Below are 26688 nucleotides of genomic sequence, written 5' to 3'. Positions count from 1 at the left end.
GGGAACTAATTGCTGAAGTCCATAGCCAGCAGGCTCACCCCTCGGATCACCATTGTAGTCTCTTCTAGTGAACGAGTGTGTAGGCGGCGGCAGCAGTTTGTTTTTCAGCTCTTGGGGAACTGGATTGAACAATAAGCTGAGTGTGTACAGACGACAACAGTTACTACCCCTCCCTCGTACGCTGCACGCCCGGCAGAAGATGCACCCTCGGCCACACATCGGTCAACGAGCGAGTCTATATTAGTACTGTAATAACAGGAGTTAGTGGTCACTTTACTTAAATTTAATTAGCTTTAATAGAAATTTATACTTAAAACAAGCAATGCATTTGCAGATTCTATCAGTGCCACAGGATCAACATGCACAATAATTAGAATTATTATTCTCGGGACACACACGATCAACACATTTATCGCACTTTCAGAAAGATAATACTACCAAGTTTGAACTGTTAGTTATGGTTGTTGTCCTCTGCATCATCATGCCGTGTTTCCCAGCTTGCAAGATTCAGAACCGTCAAATAGGATCCAAATAATAAGTACAACAAAGATGCCTACACATCTCATTGATTCACAGGTTGCAAGAGTCAGAACCAACAAATAACATCCAAATAATAAGTACAACAAAGATGCCTACACATCTCATTGATTCCCAGCTTACAAGATTCAGAACCAACAAATAAGATTCAAATAATAAGTACAACAAAGATGCCTACACATCTCACTGATTCCCATCTTGCAAGATTCAGAACCAACCCATTAGAGCCTTTTGATAAAGTGAATATCGGGATTAAATCCATCTTGGCTAGCCACGTCATACAATCGAAGAACTTGGCGAATGCTCTTGACCGTCACACCATCTGTAGTTGAGTATTCCTGTTTGCACAGCATGTTTGCACAACACAAACAAGGAGACATGAGAGCATGATTTCGCTTTAATAGCGGCCTCCTAGAACTCAACCTCCAGCTCTACTTGGATGAGGTCTGCCTGGAGTTCCATGATTCAATTCATGCGCCTTTTTCTGCAGTTCACCTGAAATGAAGCAAAGATTGCATCATTCAGCTAGCAAGAAGTACTTGCACTTGTGAGCTGGCAGGTTCTTCTTTAGTAGTTGCACTAAAATTGAGGAACATTAAGGTTGGCTGTCCGGCTCATGTAAGGTGCAACTATAATTTTCTTATCATTTTGTGCAGTTCCACTAAAATAAAGTGCCATTATGGTGACAGTGACGGCTCCATCTTGCAAAGGCTAATAAAATGTTGCACGAGATTTTGGAAACTCCAATCACCATTTTGTGCAGTTCCACCAAAATTGAGTGATGTTGCCCACGTGACATTTTAGTTGAACTGCACAAGACACTCATTCAAAAAAAAGTGTTTTGTGCAGTTCACCAAAAGGTCACAATAGCAACAAGGTGAAATGGATATCCCTATCTACACAAAAAGATAGAAAGTAAACAGTTGCTGGTCAATAAGAATATACAAAACATATACAAAATGAAAAGAAGCATCTTAATTATGTTCACAACAATCACGCAAGGACAATAGATATTTTAAAACGTCAGCAATGTTTCAAGTTACCAGAAGCATTACGATCAACAATGAGATTCCTGAAATATGGGATTACTTTAATGGTGGCTTTGCTTGTTTACCAGACACAGTAAATCAACAGTAGCTAAAGAGTTGGTTTAAGGGCATGGGACCGTGGGGACACCAGGACACTCAGCAGCATAAAGGAGCAACTTACTTATCATACTAGGGAAAACAGCGGGAGTGCCATTTGTAACACAGTTTAATTGCATCTTATCACTAGAGGCATTAGATTAACAATAACACTGGTTAGAGATGTCCCCAAGGTAACAGTGTGATCGCTTCATTTTACATGCGCCCTTACATTAACAACAGCAAAAGGTTGGTATATGGACATGCGACAGTGGAGGCATCAGCAGAATGTACCTACAAGGAGGCATAAAGTGGTGATGCCGAGTTTGTTCATGCTATGTGAGGGCAGCAAACCTAATCCTGGAGACCTTGTACTATGTGAGGGCAGCAAATCTAATCCTGGAGACCTTTTACTATGTGAGGGCGGCAAATCTAATCCTGGAGACCTTTTACTATGTGAGGGCAGCAAATCTAATCCTGGAGACCTTTTACTATGTGAGGGCAGCAAATCTAATCCTGAGACCTTTTACTATGTGAGGGCAGCAAATCTAATCCTGAGCCGCCACTTTCTATCCTTTTTTCAACCAATAATAAATCTTTTCCTTATCCAGTTTGTACTGCGTTTTCCCATTATTTCCATTTTCAACTAAGAGCCGGTTGGGTATCTGGTCTCTACTACTTTCACCATATTATTTCCTCTTTGAATGAAGTCCTAGATTCATGCTACAACTTTCCCCCCTTTCTTCGTTGTTTGAACAAAGGCCTAGATTCGAATGCATGAAGTAACTTTACCTCTAATAATACTAAAAATTTAGGTGGCTTTGGAAGAGCTGATGGGAGTAGAAAAAGATGCACATGCAGACATGTGGGGAGCTTGGGCAGTAGAGGAAGGCCGCTTTCGAAGAACTTATACCTGACGGTCGCCGGGATGTCGGCGGCGGCAGGTCGGATCTACAGACAATACGGCAGGGAGGAAGAAGGGTTGGAGGACCTCCCGAGCCGGCGCTGTGTCGGAGAGAACGGCACGGGCAGAGGATCGGGCCCCTCCGACAGCTGTGGGTTTCCTCCCTCGGCGGCGATGTCCGCGTGAACGATGCCTGCGGTCGCCAGCACCGTCTGGAAACGCTGCGCGGTGTGGGGCCTTGGATTATTTGGCACAACTGACTGCCGCTCGCGTCCATTGCCTCCATATGTGCTTGTCGCTTCTAGTCAGTTGGCCTTGGATTGGAGTGAGCAGTGTTGTGAAGAGACTTGGGAGTAGATGGATTGGAGTGGTGGGGCTATACTAGCAAGTAGTTGTACGTACTAGTGCAATAGTGGGCTCACATAGAAATTTTGTCTCATGCAAGAGCCTGGCTATATGTGTGCTCCAATGTTCGCAACTGCAACGTTTGGTTTGCGCTTGGCTCTTCGCCTCTTCGAGAAGACAAACAATGATGTTACTACTACTACTTCTATAGTGTCGAATCCACTGCTGCATGTCCATCCACCGCGAGCGGGATGGATAGCTTGTTGTAGAAGTACTACTAAGCAAAAGCCTATCCTCGTTTTCGAGCAACCACGCGCATGGGTGAGGGAGAAGGCATGTAGGAAAATCAAGCTCTCCTCGTCGTACGAGTTGACGCGACACATCATAGCACTGGCCCCACATGCTTGCCTCTAAAGTTGGCTGAAAGACCCGCAGTGTACAATATATTTGCTGCAACCTCTAACATTTACCCACCACAAATTAAAATATATGTGAACGTATGCATCGTTCTGATGCAGAGGCCGGGGAGTCCCCCCTTAAAAAAACAAATTAAAATATATATTCGTGTCTTGAGGAGATGAGCATGCAAACTACAATCTCCAAGGTGTTAGGTAGGGCCAGAATACTATTTTAATTTTTTTTAAAAACTTCGAGACAGCCACATAGAATGGAGCCGACTCCAATGATTTTATGCTTACAGGCACGGTACACGCTATCCTAGACTACTCTACACATGAAACTGCCACACGAGCGTCCGGGCTGCGCTTGGCTCTTCGCCTCTTCGGGAAGTCGAATAATGATAGAGTACTACTGCACTGGAGGAGTACTACAATACGCTTCTGGCCATCTGACACCGATTGAACTGCTGCATGTCCATCGCGTGCGGGAGGGAGAGCGTGTAGCGAAAGCATCTCCTAGTCTTGCCAGCCACCACGCACATGGGCGAGGGAGGGACGCTCCTGCCTTTGTGTGTATGACAGGTGGGCCCGACAGGTGTGTGGCCAACGTGTCATACAGCGAAAGGCGGATGCAGTTAAGTCCGCGAGGGAGAGTATAATCAAACTTCTCGTTGATGTACGAGTTGACGCGACACATCAAAGCACTGCACTCGATATGTTTCAATAATTTACGTTTACTGATGCATTAATTACAATGCATGCATGCATGCCATGACTCTCCTTTTGATACTCCCTCCGGTCCTTTTTACTCTGCATTTTAGGTTTGTCTGAAGTCAATCAAATCCAACTTTGACCAAATTTATACAAAAAATTATTAACATTCACATAACAACATATTTATTATTAGATCCATCTCAAAATATATTTTCATATTATATTTATTAGATGTTATAGATGTTAATATTTTTTAATATAAATTTGGTCAAACTTAGCAAACTTTGATTTCAGACAAAGCTAATGTGCGGAGTAAAAAGGACCGGAGGGACTACTTGCATGTGTTTATTTAATGCACCTTGAAGTAGTATAAAATATGTGACGGTAAAGCATTGTAATACCCCGGCCCAAGTCGAGAGATGGTTGTGCACGAGGAGGGCGAGATCATGCAGACCGAACAGGACCCGACGATGGAGCTCTCTAATGTCTCTATGGACCTCACCGTGCTCCACTACCCCTTGTGCCTCCGCCCCTTGATGCCTCCAGTGTATGAGGTTCGAATGCAACTCGTCCGTTCGGCTGATTGAGCAAGGTGCAGGTTTCTTGATTGATGTGCTGTTCGATTGATTTTTGCAGTGCAAGGGACGGCACCTAGCCTACGCGGACTGCCATGTCGAGCGCCTCGGGAACCAGCGGCAGTGCCAGAAGTGCGAGCGCGGCGGTGGCTTCGACGTGCGAAACACGATGGTGGACTCTGTCCTTTCGTTGGTGAGGGTGGAGTGCCCGCACGAAGGTTGTGGGCTCTACGTCACTTACCACAAGCTCGTTGATCTCCAGAGCGTGTGTCCGCTCGCGCCCTGTAAATGCCCCGTGCCCGTCTGCGGCTACGAAGGCTCGCCGCCGGCGCTCTACCACCACATCAGCACCGCGCATCCCATGCCCGTGCACAGGATCCTGTATGGCAAGGTGCTCCAGCTGCAAGTGCCATTGTCGGAGCCACAGCTCTTGCTGTTCGCGGAGAATGACCACCGCACGTTTTTCTTGGTTGGTGGCGTGCTCGACATTGGCGCGCCTATCGCTGTGTCGGTCATCTGCATCAGAGCGGGGGCGTCCCCACTGCCGCACTACGTGGCCAAGCTGTGGGCGAATGGCCCGCCGGGGGAGCCCAAAGGCACGACCGACGCCGTCAAGGTGGAAATGGAGGTGACAAGCAACAAGGATCCCGGTGACATTGACGTGCACGAGCTGACCTTCTTGACAGTTCTGCCCAAGCTGCTGGCCGGGGCTAAGCTTGTGTCCCTCCACATCCAGATTGACAAGCTCAGGTCCTAAATGTTTCTACAGTGCCTTCTGTTTATCTTAGTAATATGCTAATATAGGGATTACCTTGGTCTACTTTAGCTTAAGAAATGGTGGGTTTTGGTGGCGATGCAGCAATTACATCGACATCAGATCAGTAATTTCCAATAGTCAAATTGATATTTTTGTGTCTGTTGGATATAAATTTCCTTTGGGTAAGAAGTATTCTTGTCATCATAATGGATAAAAGGAGATGTATGTAGACGTATTTTAGTTGAATATACGTCCCTTTTTATCCATTTTGATGACATGCACTCCCTCCATTCCACAATACATGCCTTCCATTTGTTAAAATATAGATGTATCTCGACATGTTTTAGTATATAGGTACATCCATGATAGAGCCAATCGGATGGTTGATAACACTACAATTCGTAGCTACAGATGCGTGTGTGACTCCCAGATGCAGAGGCTGGGGGTCATCATCCTCCTTTCCGAGAAAAAACAGACGTGTGTGTGAGAGGACGAGTGCGTGCGTGCACCTCTTCTCTTCTTGTATAACGTACTACTAAACTCAGTACAAGGTTTTGTTGGTGGCACGATGGTGCGTGCGAGATGTCCCGAGAGATAGGTTTAATGCGTCCGAAAAAACTATCCTAGAGCTCGCCACGTGGCTATTTCTGTCGAACGCCCCATTAACCGTAAGATATGTATACGACGGTGCTAGTTATTGCACGTACACAACAGTACTCCCTCCTATCCGGTTTATAGGGCTTAATTGAAAAATCTCACCAACCAAGATGGTGAGTGGTGGAATATTTTTTGTAGTTTGCAAAAGAACCTAATTAATGCTCTTGTTTTTCTCAAAAAATTATGTTTATCAATGCATTAATTGCAATGCATGCATGCATAAAGTACATGCATTGGTCAATTTTCTCTTAATACTTGCATGCAATGATTTAATGCACCTTGGAATCTGAACATGTGTTGGGGAACAACCAAATTGAGTCTTATAAAATGGAAAAACTAAAATTTGAATTGCAAATTACTCCATGCTATATTAAATTGCAAACCTGTTCACACTGATCACAACCTAAACGGTTTCCCACTTAGGAGCGTATTAGTACCACGCTATATTGAATTGCAAACCTGTTCACACCGATCACAACCTAAATGGTTTCCCACTTAGGAGCGTATTAGGACCATGCTACTCCCTTCGTCCGGGTTTATTAGGCCTAAAGACAATTTCTGTTAGACCAAGACACATAGTAATTTTCTCACATTAATTCGCTCATTTCACTCCCAATGCACTCTGTCACATGCATGCAGCCAGTGAAAAAGCATGCATGAAGTATATTAATTTTTCAGCCATGGAACCAACAACAATGGCTTTCAATGCAACCAATGAAATGGTTGCATGCGTGCAATTTTCCAAAGCGTGGCCTTACAAAAGGGGAGTATATTGAATTGCAAACCTGTTCACACCGACTTAGGAGCGTATTAGTACTTGGTTATAAATACTAGTATGCCAAGATGACTGCACATCCCTCCTCAACTCCTCATCCACAAAAACAAACATGTCATTCAGCATCCTTCCCTTGCGTCTGCCATGGCCAGCGTGTGTTCTGGGTCAAGAGATTGCCACCAGGGAGAGGCGAGCATGGAACCGGAAGCACAAGAGATGTCCCGCCTCACTGCAAGAGCAGCCGACATGTCCTGTCGCGTGGAAGTAGCAGCACGGAGGTCCCGCTGCGCCGCTGAAGCAGCACGGAGGTCCCGCCGCACCGTTGATGCAGCAGACTGGTCCGGCCACGCCGCGAAAGTAGCAGAGATGTCCCGCCGCGCCACTAATGCAACAGAGATGTCCCGCCGTGCCGCGCCAGCCTTGGAAAATTTCTCGCGGGCAGGCAACGACTATTACAGGTGCATGCATGCGATCGTCCATAGCCAGATGGATCAGATCTCCGGCTCGGCGAGGTTGGAGGATGACATGATAGCCTCGTTTGAACAGGCTACAGGCGCCATCCGACAACTAAGGGAGGGCAATGAGAGGCTCCGGGCCGAGCGTGACCTGTTGAGGAAGAAGATCATCCAAAGTGCAGACTAGTAGGAGGAGACCAGTGCCTTGTTAAAGAGGACCGGCGTCATTGTCAAGAAACATATGGACTAGAATGACATGCTCCGCAACGAGCACCAAAGGCTGGTGGAGGAATCCGTGGATGTTCTCAAGCAGCATCTTGACGACACAAAAGAGCTCATCGCCGCTCGCCGTGGAGACTAGTTTCCTGGTTTCTTTTGATGTAGTAATCGGTTTAGGATGTGGATTGTGTCGTCGGTTGTGAAATGTTGGGTTCTAGCGCGGATGTTTGGCCTTTGTTGGCCTCTTGGGATGTTGCGATTTCAATCTCGTAGCTTTTAGTCCTTCGTGTTAGGATGGAGTTGTGTTGAACTTCTTGTGAATTGTGGTGGTTTTCAGTAATGAAAATCCGAAGGGGCAAGCCCTTCTTTGATCAAAAAAAAAATTAATCGTCCTTATATATTCATCAGTCTTGCTATAAGTCATAGTAGATGCTATATAGGTCCGTCGGATCTTACATCAAGATCCGTGCTTTCAGATTTTCTTTTTTCTCTCTTAAATCTCAGTCGAGTGAGACATAGCCACGCCATTAAACAGAGGCTCGGGCGCCATTAATGGAGACCTTGGGAGAGACGTGGACGGCGGACGCTGCTTCAGTGCCTTAAGGCACCTGCCTTTGGGCCTATGACAAGTGGGCCTAACAGGTGGCTGCCCACCTATCATAGACCTAAAGGTAGGTGCCTTTAAGGCACCAAAGCTCAACCCATGGACGAAAGATGGAGGTAAAAGGGCTCTCCTCCCGATAAGCACGCGCAGGGGTCTGATCGCATGCCTCTCGTACTCAAATAGCTACCCTGCACGGCGCCTCCTAGCTAATAAAAAATGGGGACGCGTGGCGGTACATAAATGGTACTAGTAAGTAGAACGCCCACGGTTTCAATAATACTTGTGTTTCCGATTGTAATGTGACAACACTTGTTCCAAAATGACTTTGTTGATTGTTAATGTGTGCGCCTTCGCAAATCAGACTGCAAATTTACCACAACATGTTGGTGCCATGTCATGGCACCAAGCCAAGTTTCATTATTTTCAGGCGTGTTTTGGATTTACAGGAATTAAAAAACTAAGTTTCTCAATGTTTCGAACCCAGCCACGACGCCCAGAATTTTGAATTTCATTCCCATTTCTTGCATGGAACCTAGAAATTTACCCGATGACACACATGTGATTTTTAAACCAACTTTGGTGCACTGGAACATGTGCTTGTATTTAAAATTTGAATTATGCACACAAAGGTGACACGTTCCCTCCCAGAACCATGGGCCTTCTTGAGAGAAGCTCCGATTTGCAAGAAACTTATACCAAAATTTGTTCCTATTCGGCCAATTTTTTATCACGACATGGTACTACCATGACATGACACCATGCGAAGTTTCATGATTTTAAAACCAAGTTTCTCAATGTTCTCGACCGAGCCACGATGCCGAGATGTTTGAATTTTATTCTCATTTTTTGCGTAGGACCTACTCCCTCCTTCCATCTATATAGGGCCTAATGTGTTTTTCAAGACAGCCTTTGACTATTGACAAGATTAATAGCACATGAGATGTATACTATGAAAATTATATTATTGGAAGCTCCTTTGACATACAAATTTGAAGGTATGCTTTGTGTAAGTTGCATGTCATATATTATTGCTCTAACGTTTGGTCAAAGTTAGCCTCGAAAAAGGCATTAGGACCTATATAGATGGAAGGAGGGAGTAGAAATTCACCCGAGGACACAAATGTGATTTTTCAACAAACTTTGGTGCACGGGACCATGTGCTTGTAGTTCAAATTAGAATTATGCACATTAAATGACCAAAAACTCAATTAATGTGTAAATAAGGCCAAACGAAGCTGGAATAATTCCAAAATTTAACAGGGCACTCATGTAGTTCTATGTTGCCTTTGTAAATAAACTCAAGGGGGACAACGTATATTGTTTCGCACTCAAAGGTGGCACGTTCCCTCTCAGAACCACCAGCCTTCTTGAGAGAAGTTTCGGTTTGCAAGAAGCTTATACCAAAATTTGTTCCTATTCGGCCAATTTTTTTACCCCAACATGGTAGTACCATGACATGACATCCATGCCAAGTTTCATGATTTTCAGACGTGTTTTGGATTTACAAGAATTTTAAAAACAAGTTTCTCAATGTTCTCAGCCGAGCCACGATGCCTAGATGTTTTAATTTTATTCTCATTTCTTTCATGGGACCTAGAAATGCACCCGAGGACACAAATGTGATTTTTCAACCAACTTTGGTGCACGAGAGCATGTGCTTGTAGTTCAAATTTGACTTATGCACATTAAATGACCAGAAACTCAATTAATGTATAAAAATGACAAATGAACCCGGAATAATTCCAAAATTTAATAGGGCACTAATGTAGTTCTATGTTGCCTTTGTTAAGAAACTCAAGGGGGGGTAGCGTATATCGTTTCACACTCAAAGGTGGCACGTTCCCTCTTAGAACCACGAGCTTCCAAATCGGCCCAACTTTTACCACAACATGTTAGTTCCATGACATGACACCATGCCAAGTTTCATGATTTCCAAGCGAGTTTTGGATTTACATGAATTTAAAATCAAAGTTTCTCGATGTTCTCTGCCGAGCCGTGACGCCAAGATGTTTGAATTTCATTCTCATTTCTTCCATGGGACCTAGAAATTCAACCAAGGAACCACATGTGATTTTTCAACCCACTTTGGTGCACCGGAGCGTGTGCATGCAATTCATATTTAGATTATGCACATTAAAAGTCCAGAAACTCAATTAATGTATAAAAAGGCCAAATGAACCCGAAATAATTCCAAAATTTAAGAGGGCACTCATATAGTTCTATGTTGCCTCTGTAAATAAAATCAGGGGGGAGGCAGCGTATATCATTTCGCACACAAAGGTGACACGTTCCCTCTCGGAACCACTTGGCTTGTTGAGAGAATATCCGGTTTTGCAGGAGGCTTATACCAAAACTTGTCCCAATTGAGCCAAAAATTATACGTATGAAAACAGGGTTTAGATTATCCCAAATATCTCGCTACCTAGACCAATAATGTAATATGATTTTAATTCAACATAAAATGGATACAAATATTTGAATTGGAGGGCGTATGGTACATGTAGTTCATAGTGAAATATGATTACTGCTATATGTATATTTTTTGTTATCAAGATAATATTTAAATTATTGTATAACTTGACAACAATCGTATTCAAATAAAGAAAATTGATTCAAATTTAGTCCATATGGTAGATGACAATATATATGTTCACATGGTGGAGTAAAATGTTCATATATGATGGAAGATCAAAATGTATGACTACATCAATTATAAACCGCAAGGTCACCTAACGATATATTCGAATTCAACATAACGTGGATTCGAAAGTTGAAATTCGAGACCATGGCATCTGTAATCATATAAAAAGGGACATTACTCTTTCTTTGGTGGGAATTGATTTGTTTTTTGTTGTTGTTGATGGAAGTGCTAATCGATTTGGTACTGTGCAGGGTAATCTTGTTCTCCTGATTTTTTTTACATTTTTCTGGTAGTTTTTTCAATGGAATCTATAGCAATATAGTAAAAGGGGACATGACTCTCTTGTGTCTTGTATGAATTCTTTTTTTACACGTTAAGTTTGTTCTGCCGAAAAAGGAATCCGCACCTTGTTATCCCGAAATTTTCAAGCTCGAGTATCTTTTGTCTCACCTGCTTTGAAACTCCATCTTCTTCAACCCGCCCCGTGCCTTGTTATACCGAAATTTGGACGCGTGCGAGAACTCCCTCCTCATCCGAAATTGCTCCCACAGCCCAGACACGCGAAATCCCTTTCTACCCCTCAGCCAGAAATGAAGCTCCACGTCGCGGTGTCAAAACCGCTGGGGGTACGCTGGTAACTTACCGTACATTTCGGATAAGCGCCTCCCTAAGCTTGGCTCTCCCTCCCCGTTCCCCCCCATTCGTACACCGAAGCCGCCAAAACCCGCGAAACCCCACGCTCCTTCGTCGGCCTCCCGACCGCCGCCTAGCCGGAGACTCTTCCCCGTCCACCGCAACAGCTCGACGTCCCTCATCCACCGCACTGGATGAGGATCCGTTGTCGATCTCGTCGTCCCGCCGGATCAGCCGCCCCGTCCTCCACCTCCAAGGAGCTGCCCCGACGTTCGCCTTGTCTACCGCGCCACCTCAATCCCCACAGCGCCATCTTGACCTGCCCCACCGGAACCGCAGCACCCTCACCAATTCATCTGATGAAGCCAAGGCCAACTCGGCGCCACCAAGGAGGTTCTGCACTCACCGCTGCATTTTATCTTTTACTCGATCTCACGGGGCTGCCGGTGCTCGATATCGAGCAGACATGGCGTCTCTCCATCGACGGCGCCGCTGCCGGCCACATCATCCATGGTGTCTCTCACCAATGTTGTTGCTTCCTCGGCGGCGACTTCCACAATGGCACTAGTTGCAGCTATTCCGGCTCTCGCTCGCACTGCGGCTCTGTTCTTGCTGTCGGTCGCGCTGCTGCACTGCTCCTGCTTTCGTTCATGGTGCTGCTCTGCTCTTGCTCTCGCTTGCGCTGCTGCTACTGCTGCACGACCTATGGCAGCTACAGGAGTTGCTGCTTTAGCACTAGCTCGCGGTGCTACTGCACGACTTGCTCTCTGCTAGTGCGTTCCCTGCTTGAGTGTCTGCTGATTTAGATCACTGCTTCTCTGCTACAAGTGCTCAACGCCCTAAACATCTATTGCAATGCTCTGTTACTAGTTCAATCAGTTTTGACAGTAAAATTCAGTTTTGACTGTGAAGTTCATTTTCTTCAGTTAAGTTCAGAGTGAACAGTACTTACATCATCTGCCGGAGCGGCTGATGCGTTTTACATCTAACACTTTTTGGTGATGTATTTTACATCATCTATTGCAGATGATATTAGGGTCCCACTTCAGATTAACGTTGTCTATCTTGTCATGCTTCAGCCTTGTCGTCGTACACCTTAGCGGAGCTTCTCCAATGACGGAACCGTCCATCACAGTGGAGAAGTACCCTCGGTGCCATTTCTAGAGGCCTCGGATCTTCTTCCCCGCCTCCGACAGTCACACCAGCATCATCACCATCCTCCACGTCCAACCCAATGATGCTGAGGTCCACAAGGCTATGCCAAAGAGGTTGTACACTCATCGCATCACTTTTTTTATCCATTCCTCTATTCTTCCAATTCATGTGAGCCAAACACCCAGGTTGACTGAAATCCTATGTTTCCAAATGCTCTATTTTGCACGTGCAATCCTATCCTATTCCTGTGTTTTTCCTGTCCCTGCGTTTATAGAATCCTCCAATTCTAAGGAGCCCTTACATATTTACTTCATTTTCAGATAGGCGTCAAAGAAAACTTTGTGTGTTGTGTCCTGCTCCTTCCGTGCCGTCATCCACCCCACATGAGGTGCACCATAGACAGAAGCGTTCACTGCAGCAGAGATCCCCCTGCAGACTTCCTTTCGCCGCCTCAGATCATCTTCCCCGTTGCCGGCAGCCACGCCAACTGCATTACCATCATCGACTGAGCATATGAACCTAAGGACTACACAGTTCCGGAAGAGAGGTCGCAGACTTTCGTGTTTGCTTACGTTATACATCGGTTATTATTACCTGCTACTTTATCGTTCAATCTTGAGTTTTGAATTACCCATGGGTCTCATATTGAGCCATCAATGAATAGAATTTGTCTACTATCTGGTTCATCTGGGGTCTTCTATGTGGTTCATGTTGGGTGGGCAACAAACAATAGATGATCCATTGTCTATCTTTTTAAACTAAAGCTATAATCTACCTGCTATCATTAGTTTTGGATCCATCCACTCGTTTGCTACCATCAGTCTTGATTTTGCAGGCACCCCTTAGGCCTTACAAAATCTAACTATTTTTTTATTATGCATGTCAGATATTGTACGCAATCGTACTGAACATGTAGAGAAAAATAGAAGACCGTTGCATGCGAATATAATGTCATGAAGACGCAGCTCCATGGTGGGCGAAGTGGCCCCCTCCTGCATTTCCAGATTGTATTCCAGAGGAAGATAATTGTTCAGATGGAGATTCGGAAGGAGCCGACCATGCCTGTTTACCACCTGAGGTGTTTGCTCTAACCTAGCATGCTGATGTTGGTCATATCATGCATATGGCGCCTTGCATTGCTTACATTATACATCTTATATGTCATCAGCTTAGTTTAGATTTGCTTTGTGTGGATGCCACCTGTTTGGTTTCTATATCATACTATTCCTGTGCATCAGCCATTTGAGTCGGTCATGGGAAAATCTGGAGTGAGAACAAGGTCTTTTGAGCAGTCAGTGCTACCTGTCGATGCAGATTTCTTGGTGGTTACAGATAGGTCCTCAGAGGAGGATTCAGAGAGAGATAACCAGTCGTATTCCCCCCCCCCCCAAGGTGCATGCTCTAACTTTGCTGGGTTATATTGCCCATATCATGCATATGGTGTCTTGCATTGCCATGCCATCTGCTTAGATTAGACATGCTTTGTGTGAATGCCTCCTGTTTGATTTCTATATCAGATATGTGAATTATGCAATGCCATGTTTTTCAGCCAGTTATCATATATGTGAATTATGCACCGCCATGGAGCCAGGCATCATATATGTGAATTATCTCATGCCATCTTTTTTTTCATTACGTATTCCATTTGTCGACAATCTGTGTATATTGAACTACTCTTCATGTGTATCAGCCATTTGAGCCGGTTATGGAAAAATCTGGAGTGAAAACAAGGTCTTCAGAGCAGGCAATGGTACCTGTTGAAGCATATATCTCGATGGTTACAGGAGCTCCTCAAAGGAGGATTCAGAGACAGATGACCAGTCCTATATCCCACCTGAGGTGTATGCTCTAAGTTGCAATGTTTATATTTCTCATATGATGCATATGGTGTCTTGCATTGCTTAGTTTAGACATCATATGCACAATATTGAATTCTATCTACTTAGTTTAGAGATCATACATGCGAGTGCCAGCTGCTTAGTATATGAATCAATTATGTCATTTATATCATGCCATCCTGTATACTCAGACAACATGTATGTGAATTATTTCATCCCAACCTATTTTAGAAAGACATCATATAGTTTTGTCATGTCATCCTGTTTAGGCACTCATCATATGTTGAATTATGCCATTATATCTTGTTAAGTTATCCATCATATATCTGAAACTGTGTCATGCTATCCTGTTTAGTTAGGCATCATATATGTGAAATTGTGTCATGTTGTCCTGTTTGGTTAGACAACATATATGTGAATTACCACATGTCTATCATACAATGTCTGTACATTCAATTTCTTTTCTTGTTTATCAGCCATTTGAATTGGAGGGGGTGATGGAAGTATCTAAGGGAGCAAAAACCCGATCTTCACAAAAGACAGTGCTACCCATCGATGCAGATAGAACCATGGTTGTACTGGCCCACAAACTAGCCCCACCACACATAACTGAGACTCTTCCAGATTGTACACTTACACCGTTGGGCAGAGAACCAGCTACAACCCATCTAACCGCAACCCCAACGGATAGTAACCCACTTATAGTTGACAAAGCACCATGTCCATCACAAAGTACCGCCACACGAGCAGTTTGTAAAGCTACTGTTGTGCCCAAGGCACGAAGACCACCACAGCTAACCCAAACTCCATGTTTAAAGCAGAAGAGCAACTGTTCTCAGGTCAGATTCCGTAGCTATGATCCATACTCCTTTATTGTTGCATCACTGTATTTACTCATACCAACTACTTTCGAATTTGAAGGATCCAATTGAAACTCCAATGGTGCAACAGGTATGTTTTAAACCTATTTCTTTAACTGGATTACTGTTCTAACTTCTTGTTGTATGTTGATTTCAGTTTAAGTTGTATAAACAGTTATGTTCTCATGTGATGCACATTACAAGTGCTTCCAATGGTGTGTAGTTTATCACACTTATATTCTATCTATGTTGTCGTGTCTTAAAAATATATGAGTTAAACTGTGTCTCTATCTTGATTAGAGATCATAAACTAGAATGATATAGACATACAGTGACCATAGTACATAGATATATGTTTGTTTCATGCTGTTATCCTATCCACCTTACTACTGAACCGGTTTACCAAAATGAGTTTCGTATACTACAAGCTAAACCTGTGATGTGTCTACTTGTTTCTCTTGTAGTATGAAAACAGAATAATTGAGAAAGCACCCCACCATGCAATGGAAGAGAAAGTAATGCAGATAAGGTTCAAGATAGTGAGACAACCATGTTGGTCTCCAAGAAAGGTGATAAAAACGATCTTGTAGACAATGAGAAAACCCCACAGTCCTGCATTGATGTAGTGTTCGAGTTACTGGCCAGTACCGCTGGCACAAGCTCTTCGAACTCGCTGCCTGAATCACTTCGACTTTGTCAGTCTCAGCTACAAGCTGAAAGGCATCAGTCAGTTGTGCTCCGGCAAGAAGCCGAAGGACTGCAGAAGTCCCTGCAGAATTCAGATGCGTACTTTCTTGTGCAACAGCAAGCACTGGAGGATTTAAGCGCCAACCAAGAGAAAGTTAATAAGCTTGCTAAGCATCTTGCCAGCATTATGGGTACCCAGGATATTGTTTCTTGAACTCTTCTAAAGTGGTTTCAGTTCTGGACTTGTTTTGCTGCGGCGTTTATATGCTGCTTTGTTCCCTATATTTGCACTGGTGGTGAACTTTCATGCCTAGTGGATGTAATACATGTAATAGCCGTGATAGCCTAGCATAAGTTGCTTGCTTATTTATTTCCTTGTTGTCTTGTTTATTTGTTTGCTTGTAGTCAGTGCAGTTCTTTTTCTGCGGTTTGCAAGTGACTGCAATAACCTATTTTTTAAAACTAGGCCACAATAACCATGGGCTAATATTTACTGTAGTGACACTGGGCCTCCTACGGGCCGTAGAAGTAGTGTGCCTTCTACGGGCCGTAGAAATAGTAGGCCTTCTACGGGGCGTGGAAACAATGGGCCTTCTACGGGCCGTATGATTGATTGGCCAAACATGGGCCAATAACAGGCCGCATTATGGCCGTATACGGGCTAGAGTTGGAATCGTCCGTTCATGGACCGACCATAACGGGCCATCATTAATACGACGTATTTGATGATGCTATGAAATTGGCCCAACGTATTAATGGACCACAAACGGGCCGACTGTAACCATGGGCTGAATTTGGCCCACAAGCAGAAAATGACAATAACGGGCCGTAAGTAAATGAATGCTGGAAATGAGCCCAAGAATAAATGGGCTCTGAGAAGGCCAAAAGATAACATGGGCTAGAAACGGCCCAACGGAATAACGGGCCATTAATGGGTATAAAGTGATAAACTTTTCATTACGGGCCAGTTTCACCACGGGTCGTTAATGGGTGTAAAGTTATACACTGTTCATTACGGGCCAGTTTCACCACGGGCCGTTATTAGGCCAAGAGTTACATAGGGCCTCATATGGGCCGAAAGACGTCATGGGCCATACATGGGCCAGAAGTGAAAACGGGCTGGAATCTTATTGGATGGCCTAGATGACGCTACTGGGCCTAATTCAGATAGGGCGTAATGGGCCTTGGGTTAGAGGGATGTAAATGGGCTATATGCGAACAGGCCGTTAACAGGCTTTCCATGGGTCGGACCGCCACCTTTTGACCAAGTCAAACATGCCGGCCTTTTCACAGGAACGAGCCTCTGTTGGGCCGTGCCACGTGTCGACGTATCATAGGCAACTTCTGTTCAATGAGTGGATGACTCTGTCCCAACGATGAGCCGACACGTGTTTCCTCCAGCCAATGATGATTTTACACGTGGAAAATCCCCAGTGGTCGGGGCTGTTAACGGGTTATCGGATCCAAAACCCGACCCGATAGCTTAACAGCGTTCGGTTACGGTGGATGCCACGTGTCGGTCACCCTTGACGAAAGCACTTTTGTGACGCACGATTTATCATCATGGAAGTGCACACTTCCATGATGATAATTCTGGTAATGTCATGGAACACTTCTACGATAGCACATGTATGACTATCTTGATTCTGTCATAAAATCGTCATGGATGTACATGCATGACAAAAAACGCGACCTACTGTGACAAACACGTATCATCACGGAAGTGTATTTTTTTGTAGTGATGTTGATCATATCTACTATATTACTCACGTTCAACCTTTCGGTCTCCAGTGTTCCGAGGCCATGTCTGTACATGCTAGGCTCGTCAAGTTTAACCCGAATATTCCGTATGCGCAAAACTGTCTTGCACCCGTTATATCTGAATCTAGAGCTTATCACACCCGATCATCATGTGGTGTCTCAGCACGATGAACTGTCCCAATGGTGCATACTTTGGGAGAACACTTATACCTTGAAATTTTATTAAGGGATCATCTTATAATGCTGCCGCCGTACTAGGAAAAATAAGATACATAAAAGATAAACATCACATGCAATCAAAATACGTAGCATGCAAAATGATACCTACGGGATCATGAGGAATCCCTTTTTGCTAAGGTTGGTGAACGCGGAGCTGTGGAAAGAGCGGGATTGAGAGATTAACGAGGGGGATTATCCAGGTTCGGGCCGCAAGTGATGCGTAATACCCTACTCCTGCTGGTTTTCGTTTATCTGGTGTTCTTGGACTAGCTACAAGGCATGCAGGGTCAAAAAAATCCAAATCCTCTCTCAGTACTCCACGGGCCTCCTTTTATAGTCAAAGGGGCTGCCACGGTGGCACACCAGAGGTGGAATGATATACAGTAATCGAGTCTATCTCCTGCAACCGTAGGACAAACACATTTAATGTGCTGCCAGCCTGCCCTTCTTGCTTTGTCGGGGATGACAAGGAAGCTCGTCCTAGCTGTCGCCGCCTCGCCTGGCTTTGACGCGCATCCGAACTAACGAGACGAGTAGTGCCACGTTGGCTGGCTGCTGAGTTGGTGCGGTGGCTGAATCTTCACGAAGATCTGTATGCCACCATGCAGGTGCTTGCCGAGTCGGCCTAGGGGCCGCACGTCGCCACGCGGGCACCTGCCTATCTGGTGGGCTGGCACCTGCATGGGAACAGCGGTGGAGTCTTGGCATACATGGGCCTGTCCGTGGCCCCGCGGATGTTTTCGGCAAGAGTCTTGCCGGGGCCCTGATAAGGGTCTTGCCACGGCATCGTGGTCGTCCCAAGCAAAGGTCTTGCCGTTGGGTCTCATGGGTATCCTTGTCGAGGATCTTGTCAAGGATCATCGTCTTTTGGTCATCATCTGGTCTCCACAAAGATTTTCATGCCACCATGGAGGTGCCTCCCGAGCCTTCGTTCCAAAGTGGTTGATGGTGTTGGAACTCTTTGGCTCAAGGGGGGGGTCTCTGCTGGCGTTCGGCAAGTTGTCCCGGCAAGGTTCTTGCCGGGGTTGTGGAGGCCCCCCTGTGAAGGGCCTTGCCGAGGAGTCCACCTCGCCCCTCTGCTCTTTGCGTTTTTGGCTTGGCGTTGTTCTGGTTGTCTTGTGGCTTTGCTTCCTTTCTCTTCCCCGCTAGGTGTGGCCGCAGGCGCGGCTCCAACTGCCCGCGCTCAAGTAAAGGGGTACAAAATAGGACCCCTCTGTTTGTGCCCCGACAGGAGCCCCCGGGCCTGGGCCATACATAAGCGCGACGCGTTGTTGGGCTAGGCCCAAAACGATGCGGGTATCCGGGGCCGAGTTGTACTGTTGTAACTCCCTCGCCCGCCGCACTTCTCGACGACCCGCGTTGAATGCATGACGTGGCAGTCGTGCGTGACGTGGGGGTCATGCGTGGGGTGGTTGCTACCCTCATGCGTCACATCATAGTAAATGGTAAACAGGCGGCCCGCGCCTTCCCCATAAAAAGGGAAAAACCGCAGCCGTGGTGCTCATTTACCCTCTGCACCTCTTCCAATCTCAGAACCGCCATTCCTTTCTTCTTCCTTAGGCGAAAGATTCGAAGTTCTGGCCTCTGCTTGCTGCTGCTGCACCCCCATTTCTCTTGATCCTTCGCCCCATCCCAGCTGTCATGGCACCAAAATCCAGCAGGGGCAAGGGAGCAGCCAAGGATGCCGGGGAGAAGGAGGCGCCGGAGAGCGAGTCGGCGGCGCGGCGAACGCAGCTCGCCTACTTCCCGTCGATGGTGCATGTGGTTCACCTCAAGAACTTCTTCTTGCCCTTGTGGGGGAGGAAGACGACGGGGTACCCTGCCTCGCGCGTCGTCCCTGCCAATTTTGCCAAGGATGGCCCAAATCGGTACCCCTTCTTCATAGGTTTCTTCTCTTGTGGGCTCTACCCCTTTTTTATGACTTCTTCAACGACGTCATGCACTCCTACGACTTCCATCTTTTGGATCTCATGCCGAACGCAGTGGCGTGCATGGATATCTTCTCCTACGAGGGCTTTGCCGGGGTGCTCCCTAGCACAACGCTCTTCCGCCACTACTTCTCTCCTCACCTCCAACCAGGGGGGCGCCATCTCTAGGAGCATCGCCTGGATCCCGAGGACCCAGGAGAAAGGCATGTACCCGGAGGGTGCCCAGAAGGAGAGGTGGGAGGAGTGGCTGGGCCGTTGGTGCTGGCTCAAGGAGGAGGACACACAATAGTATTGCGGGGTTCATCAGAGCCCGCTGACCTGCCGCATGGACTAGAGCAACCTCGACGCCAATGACAAGAAGCTCTCGGTCACCACCACTAGGAACCATCGCCTCACCGCGGCCGGCCTCTCCCTTGAGATGATTGGGGCGGACTTCACCCGTTGCCGAATCGCCCAATTGCACAACAAGGGGAGGCCGGCCTGGGACTTCAGGAATGCGGCCGACGTCATGAGGCTCCGCCCTAGCCTGAAGCACAACTTCACGATGATGGGGCATGCCAATTTTTGTCAAAGGCTCTTTCATCTTGATGTGGGCAGCGACGGCAGGGCTGAGAGGACCGACGTGGTCCTGCTGAGCAACAACTCTCGCCAGTCCGACATCATTGCGATGATGCCGGACTTCAGCGCACATGGCCTTGACCCGGCCTGGGCCGAGCCGCCAGTGGTGAGGGTGTAGGAGTTCTTCGACACCTTGTTGGAGGCCTATGTCCGCGATGAGCCGCTGCTCATCCAGGACACCACCAAGGCGGAGTGGGACTACATCGCCGCCAGGGCCGCGGAGGCGGCGCTTTCCGGGGAGGCCGGCAGCGCTGGTGGCATGGAGGATGAGGTCGACGCGGCTGTAGAGGATGAGGCCGACATGGCCATAGAGGAGAGGGAGCTCGCCTAGTGGGCGGAGTCTGCCAGGAAGGCCAGCGGCATCGACGATAAGGCTCCCCTCGTGGAAGACGTGGGCAACGAGTTGTCCGAAAAGGAGGTCGACGCGAATGATCCCCCAGGTGCAGGGAGGCGGCGGGTCCTACGGCGGACTTCCTCTAGCGAGTCGGTCCGACCCGGTGGGATCGCGCAGTGGCAGCCGGCCCAGGGACAACCCTTGCATGAGACGAGGGCGATGAAGGCCGCGACAACGAAGAAGGTGGTGAAGGCCACAGTGGCGAAGAGGACAACAACTGCTTCTTCCTTGTCCAAGCGGCACCAGACCCCGTCCCCTTCTCCTCCTCCTTCGGACGGCACCCTGGAGGCCAAGTTCGACCTCAACTCCTTTAGCCCGGCAAGGAAGAGGAAGCTAGCGGATGAGGAGGTGGAGGACGAGTAATTATTCTGCCCCCACCACTTCCTGACCTTACGCCTGTGTTATCTTCCTTTGATTTGGTGTCATCTTCACAAGGACACAGAGACGCTGGCGCCGAGGGTGGCAAAGAGGGCCAAGGCGTCAGCGGGTGACAAGCCCCCGGCGGGTACTCCGTATACGCCGCTGCTGGTGGAGAGCAGCCCAGATAGCATCCTCTGATGCAGCCCCCGCTTCAGCCCCCATCATGGGTCCGCCACTCATTCCTTCATTAATGAGCCCTGGGGTGTGGAACTTTGATGCTGACCTTGCCGGGTTTGCACGAGGAGCCACAGAGGGCCACCCCAACGCACCGCCCCGCTCGACTACACAGCCCAGAGTGGGGTGTCCCCGGCAAGGGTATCGACCACCGAGCCCACATATATGGAGGAGCAGGGGGCGAGCTTGGGTTCCATTGGTTCTGCCCCGGCAATGAACATTGGCGGGGAAGGCGCCACTTCTTCCCAGCCTGGTGCCGGTAAATGGTTCACTTCTCGTCCCTGTTCCTTCTTCTGCTTTTTGAATCTTGGTCTTGGCTCTGTCTCATTCCCTTCCTTGGTCACCAGGCCCTTCCCCGGCGGCCCAGGAGGATATCGACTCCGTCATCGAGGAGGTCGCCAGGGACACCGAGGATGAGGTCAACAAGATTGCTGCCGAGGAGGCCGCCAAGACCGCCACTGAAGAGGCCGCTGAGGGGCCTGCCGGGGAGGCCGGCAAGGGGCTTGCCAGGGAGGGGTTGGTTGACGATCAACCTTCCTCCTCGGCCGCCTCTGGCTCGAGAAAATATATGAAGGTGAGCGACGACCTGTTCATCCACCTCCCAGGAATGGGGAGCACCAGGGCGCCAACCTAAGGGGAGGTGTTCGATGATGAGGCACTCGTAGCCACCGGGCTTGAGGTTGTTGACGAACCGAGCGCCGGTGGCAACGGTTCCCAGGAGGAGCAGTTCCTTCGGGCCATGAGCATCTACTTCCAGAAGCTCCAGGCGCTTCACCGTACTCGCGTGGAAAAGGCGAAGTCCAAAATGGCAGCATCGGAAAAGCGGAGGTGGACCTTGAGGAGCGTGTCACTGAGACGCAGGCCTGGTTTAGCCATGCCCATGATGAACTGAAAGTCGCCCAGGATCTGTTGGCTGAGTGCAGACAAGAGCTCATCTTGAAGCAGGCTAACATCAAGAAAGTCCAGGAGGTGGCGAGGGAACAGGCGGCCAAGGACGAGGCCGCCCAGCACCAGCACCAGGCTGAGCTAAACTCCTAGGAGGAGGATCTTGCCGCTCGTGAGGAGGTGCTCGCCGCCACACTCCGCGGCAAAGATGAGGAGGTCGAGAAGCTCGTCGCATAGTGGACCCAGGAGCTGGAGCAGAGGCACAAGGAGGCACTTAATGCTCAAGCCCTGACCCATGCCAGCAAGGTGGCGGAGCTAGAGGTGGAGCGGGATGGGCTAAAGGAATGGGTCCTAAAGAAGACGGGGGAGAAGGATGTGGCCAACGGCACTCTGGCGAAGGCACAGGCCATAGTCCTTGGCAAGGCTGAGCTACTCTCCAAGGCCAACGACGCCATCAATGACCTGAAGCTGAAGCTGGAGGGCCTTGAGGGGACACTTTCGGAGGTCAGGGCTTGGGAAGAGATCCTAACCAGGGACCTGGAGGAGGAGAGGCAGCTACGGATGGATGATGCCGCTGCACACAAGGAGTACACGGAGAGCATAAACCATTGGGTTAGCCGCCTCGCCAACGTCGCTGGCAGGATCACCACGAAGCTGGCTGCCATGGGGATGCTAGGTGTGAGGTACCTCCCGGAGCCTAACGTGAGTCCCAACGCCAGACTGAACCTGTTCTTCGAAGGCAGTCTTGCAGCCCTGGAGCAGCTCCACTCCAACCGGGAAACTTATCTGGCGAACGAGTCTCGGAGGCTCTGCCAGGGCACCCTGACCAAGGTACTCACCAAGGTGGCGGTTCTCAAGGAGCGTATCAATTGCATCATCAACTGCGTCGATGGAGTTGACCGGGTTGAGGGCCAGCGCCGGGACTAGGCACCCCGTTTCTCGTTGCCACTGCGAGTTCAATACCAATACAGTTTTATCTTAAGTTAGAACCGCAATGATTATTTGATGTAATATAACTCTATATTACTTCAATATCTTGCATGCTATCTTCCCGTTAGATCTTTCTTTGTATGTTTGCACACTCCGCTTAGTGAGATAAGGCTGCCGTTGCGTAAACCCATGCCGTGGTTCTTTGAGGACGAATCCTTAGCACCCTGCTGGGAGGATGCTTGCTGCTGGGTAAACCACCTTGCCGCTTCCAGCGCGGTCGCTTGAACTGTCGAGCGGACACAAAATAGGACAAGAGCGTGGCTCGTAGCGGGTAGGCCGCCTTGTCGTTCTCAGCACGGTCGCATGAACTGTCGAGCAGACTCGAGACAGAGACCCAAAAGCGAAAGGGTCCCATACAAGGAAAGAGATGTTTAGGAGAGGACAGACTCACATAAATGAAATTAGCCAAAATTTTACATGACTTAGCTTTTCGGGGCCACGCGGATGGCTGTCGAAGCTGCGGACAACACCAGAGGGCGGCCGACCGACATAGCCTTCTCACTTCGAGCCGTCCCCATGAAAGAGTCATTGGGTCGGCTCCAAAACCAGATTTCCACGACTTGCGCCCCCTACCTGGCATGGCAAAGATGTCGGGGGAAACAACACCTCCGGGATCATGAGGAATCCCTTATTTCTATGGTTGGCGGGCGCGGAGCTATGGAAAGAGCGGGATTGAGAGATTAACACAGGGAGATTATCCAGGTTCGGCCGCAAGTGATGCGTAATACCCTACTCCTGCTGGTTTATGTTTATATGGTGTTCTTGGATAAGCTAAAAGGTCTGCAGGGTCCAAAAAATCCAAATCCTCTCTCAGTACACAGCGGGCCTCTTTTTATAGTCAAAGGGGCTGCCAAAGTGGCACACCGGAGGTGAAAAGCTATACAATGATCGAGTCTATCTCCTGGCACTATAGGACAAGTGCATTTAATGCGCTGCCGACGTGCCCTTCTTGCTTTATTGGGGATGGCAAGGAAGCTCGTCCCAGCTGTCCCCGCCTCGCCTGGCTTTAACGCACGTCCAAACTAACGAGGCGTGTAGTGCCACGTTGGCTCGCTGCTCAGTTGGTGCGGTGGCTGAATCTTCATGAAGATCTGCATGCCACAACGCACGTGCTTGTCGAGTCGGCCTAGAGGCCGCACGTCGCCACGCGGGTGCCTGCCTAGCTGGTGGGCTGGCAGCTGCGTGGGAACGGCGGTGGAGTCTTGGCAGACGTGGGCCTGGCTGCGGCCCCGCACATGTTTTCGGCAAGAGTCTTGCCGGGGCCCCGACAAGAGTCTTGCCGTGGCATCGTGGTCGTCCCCAACAAGGATCTTGCTGGGGGTATCGTGAGTATCCTTGGCAAGGATCTTGCCGAGGATTGTCGTCTTCTAGTCACCATCTAGTCTTGTGTGCTTATGGTCTCCACAAAGATTTTCATGGAGGTGCCTCCCGAGCCTCGGTTGCAAAGTGGTTAATGGTGTTGGAACTCTTGGGCTCAAGGGGGGGTGGGGCATCTCTACTGGCGGCGGGCAAGTAGCCCCGGCAAGGTTCTTGCCGGGGCTGCGGAGGCCCGCCCGGCAAGGGCCTTGCCGGGGGAGTCCACCTCGCCCCTCTGCTCCTCGCGTTTCTGGTATGGCTTGTTCTGGTTGTCTTGTGGCTTTGCTTCCTTTCTCTTCCCCGCTAGGTGTGGCCGCACGCGTGCCTCCAACTGCCCGCGCACAAGTAAAGGGGTACAAAATAGGACCCCTCCTTTTGTGCACCGACAATATGTGACATCATATGGCCATCATCATCTTGTGCCTTTGATCTCCATCTCCAAAGCACCGTCATGATATCCATCATCACCGGATAGACACCTTGATCTCCATCGTAGCGTCGTGGTCGTCTTGCCAACTATTGCTTCTACAATTATCGCTAACACATAATAATAAAGTAAAGCAATTGCATGGCATTTGCATTTTAGACAGTAAAGCGACAACCATAAGGTTCCTGCCAGTTGCCGATAACTTCTACAAAACATGTTCATCTCATACAACAATTTATATCAAATCATGTCTTGACCATATCACATCACAACATGCCCTGCAAAATCAAGTTAGACATCCTCAACTTTGTTGTTGCAAGTTTTACGTGGCTGCTACAGGCTTCTATCAAGAGCCTTTCTTACCTAAGCATCGAAACCACAATGGTGTTTCGTCAAGTTTGTTGTTTTAACCATCAACAAGGACCGGCCGCAGTCAAATTCGATTCATCTAAAGTTGGAGAAACAGACACCTGCCAGCCACCTCATGTCTGATGGTGGAACAGGTCTCATGACAGTGGTCATGTAAGGTTGGTCCAGGCCGCTTCATCCAACAATAGCAATGAATTAAAATAAGACATTGGTGGTAAGCGGTATGACTATCACCGCCAACAACTCTTTGTGTTCTACTCGTGCATATCATCTACGCATAGACCTGGCTTGGATGCCACTGTTGGAGAACGTAGCATGCAATTTCAAAAAAAATTCCTACACTCATGCAAGATCTATCTAGGAGATGCATAGCAATGAGAGGGGAGAGTGTGTCCACTTATCCTCGTAGACCGAAAGCGGAAGCATTAGTTTAACGCGGTTGATGTAGTCGAACATCTTCTTGATTCAACCGATCAAGTACCGAACATACGGCACCAGCGACTTCTGCACACGTTCAGCTCAATGACGTCCCTCGAACTCTTGATCTAGCAAAGTGTCGAGGGAGAGTTTCGTCAGCACGATGGCATGGTGACGGTGATGGTGAAGTGATCCGCGCAGGGCTTCGCCTAAGCACTACGTGAATATGACCGGTGGCGTAAACTATGGAGGGGGCCCCACACACGGCTAACTATATTTGTTGTGTGTTCTAGGCGCCCCCTCCCCACATATATATAGGTGTGAGGGGGAGGGGAACAGCCATGGGGTACCCCAAGTAGGAGGAATCCTACTTGGGGGCCTCCTCCAATTCGGCCTCCCCCTTTCCTTATCTCCGGAGGGGGGAAGGAAAGTGGGGAGAGGGGAGAGGGGAAAGGAAGGGGGAATCCTATTTCCTCTATTTCCTTTCCTCCTCCCCTTTTCCTTTCTCCACTTAGGCCAGCCAATATGGGGGCGCACCAGCCCCTTAGTGGCTGGTTTGTCCCGCCCATGGCCAAATAAGGCCCATATATTTGCCGTGGGGTGCCCGGAACCCGTTCTGGTGACCCGATACGTACCCGACCCCCCCCAAAACATTCCAGTGTGCGAATACTATCCTCCTATATATGAATCTTTACCTCTCGACCATTTCGAGACTCCTCGTCATGTCCGTGATCTCATCCGGGAATCCAAACAACATTTGGTCACCAAATCACATAACTCATATAATACAAAATCGTCACCGCCGCTCGCCTCCCGGCCCTGCGCGCCTCCGACCGCTGCCAGCTAGTGCCA

Source organism: Triticum dicoccoides, chromosome 2A, assembly GCF_002162155.2.
Source record: "Triticum dicoccoides isolate Atlit2015 ecotype Zavitan chromosome 2A, WEW_v2.0, whole genome shotgun sequence".
In the NCBI taxonomy this organism is placed as follows: domain Eukaryota; kingdom Viridiplantae; phylum Streptophyta; class Magnoliopsida; order Poales; family Poaceae; genus Triticum; species Triticum dicoccoides.
Note: the sequence above shows the minus strand (reverse complement) of the source record.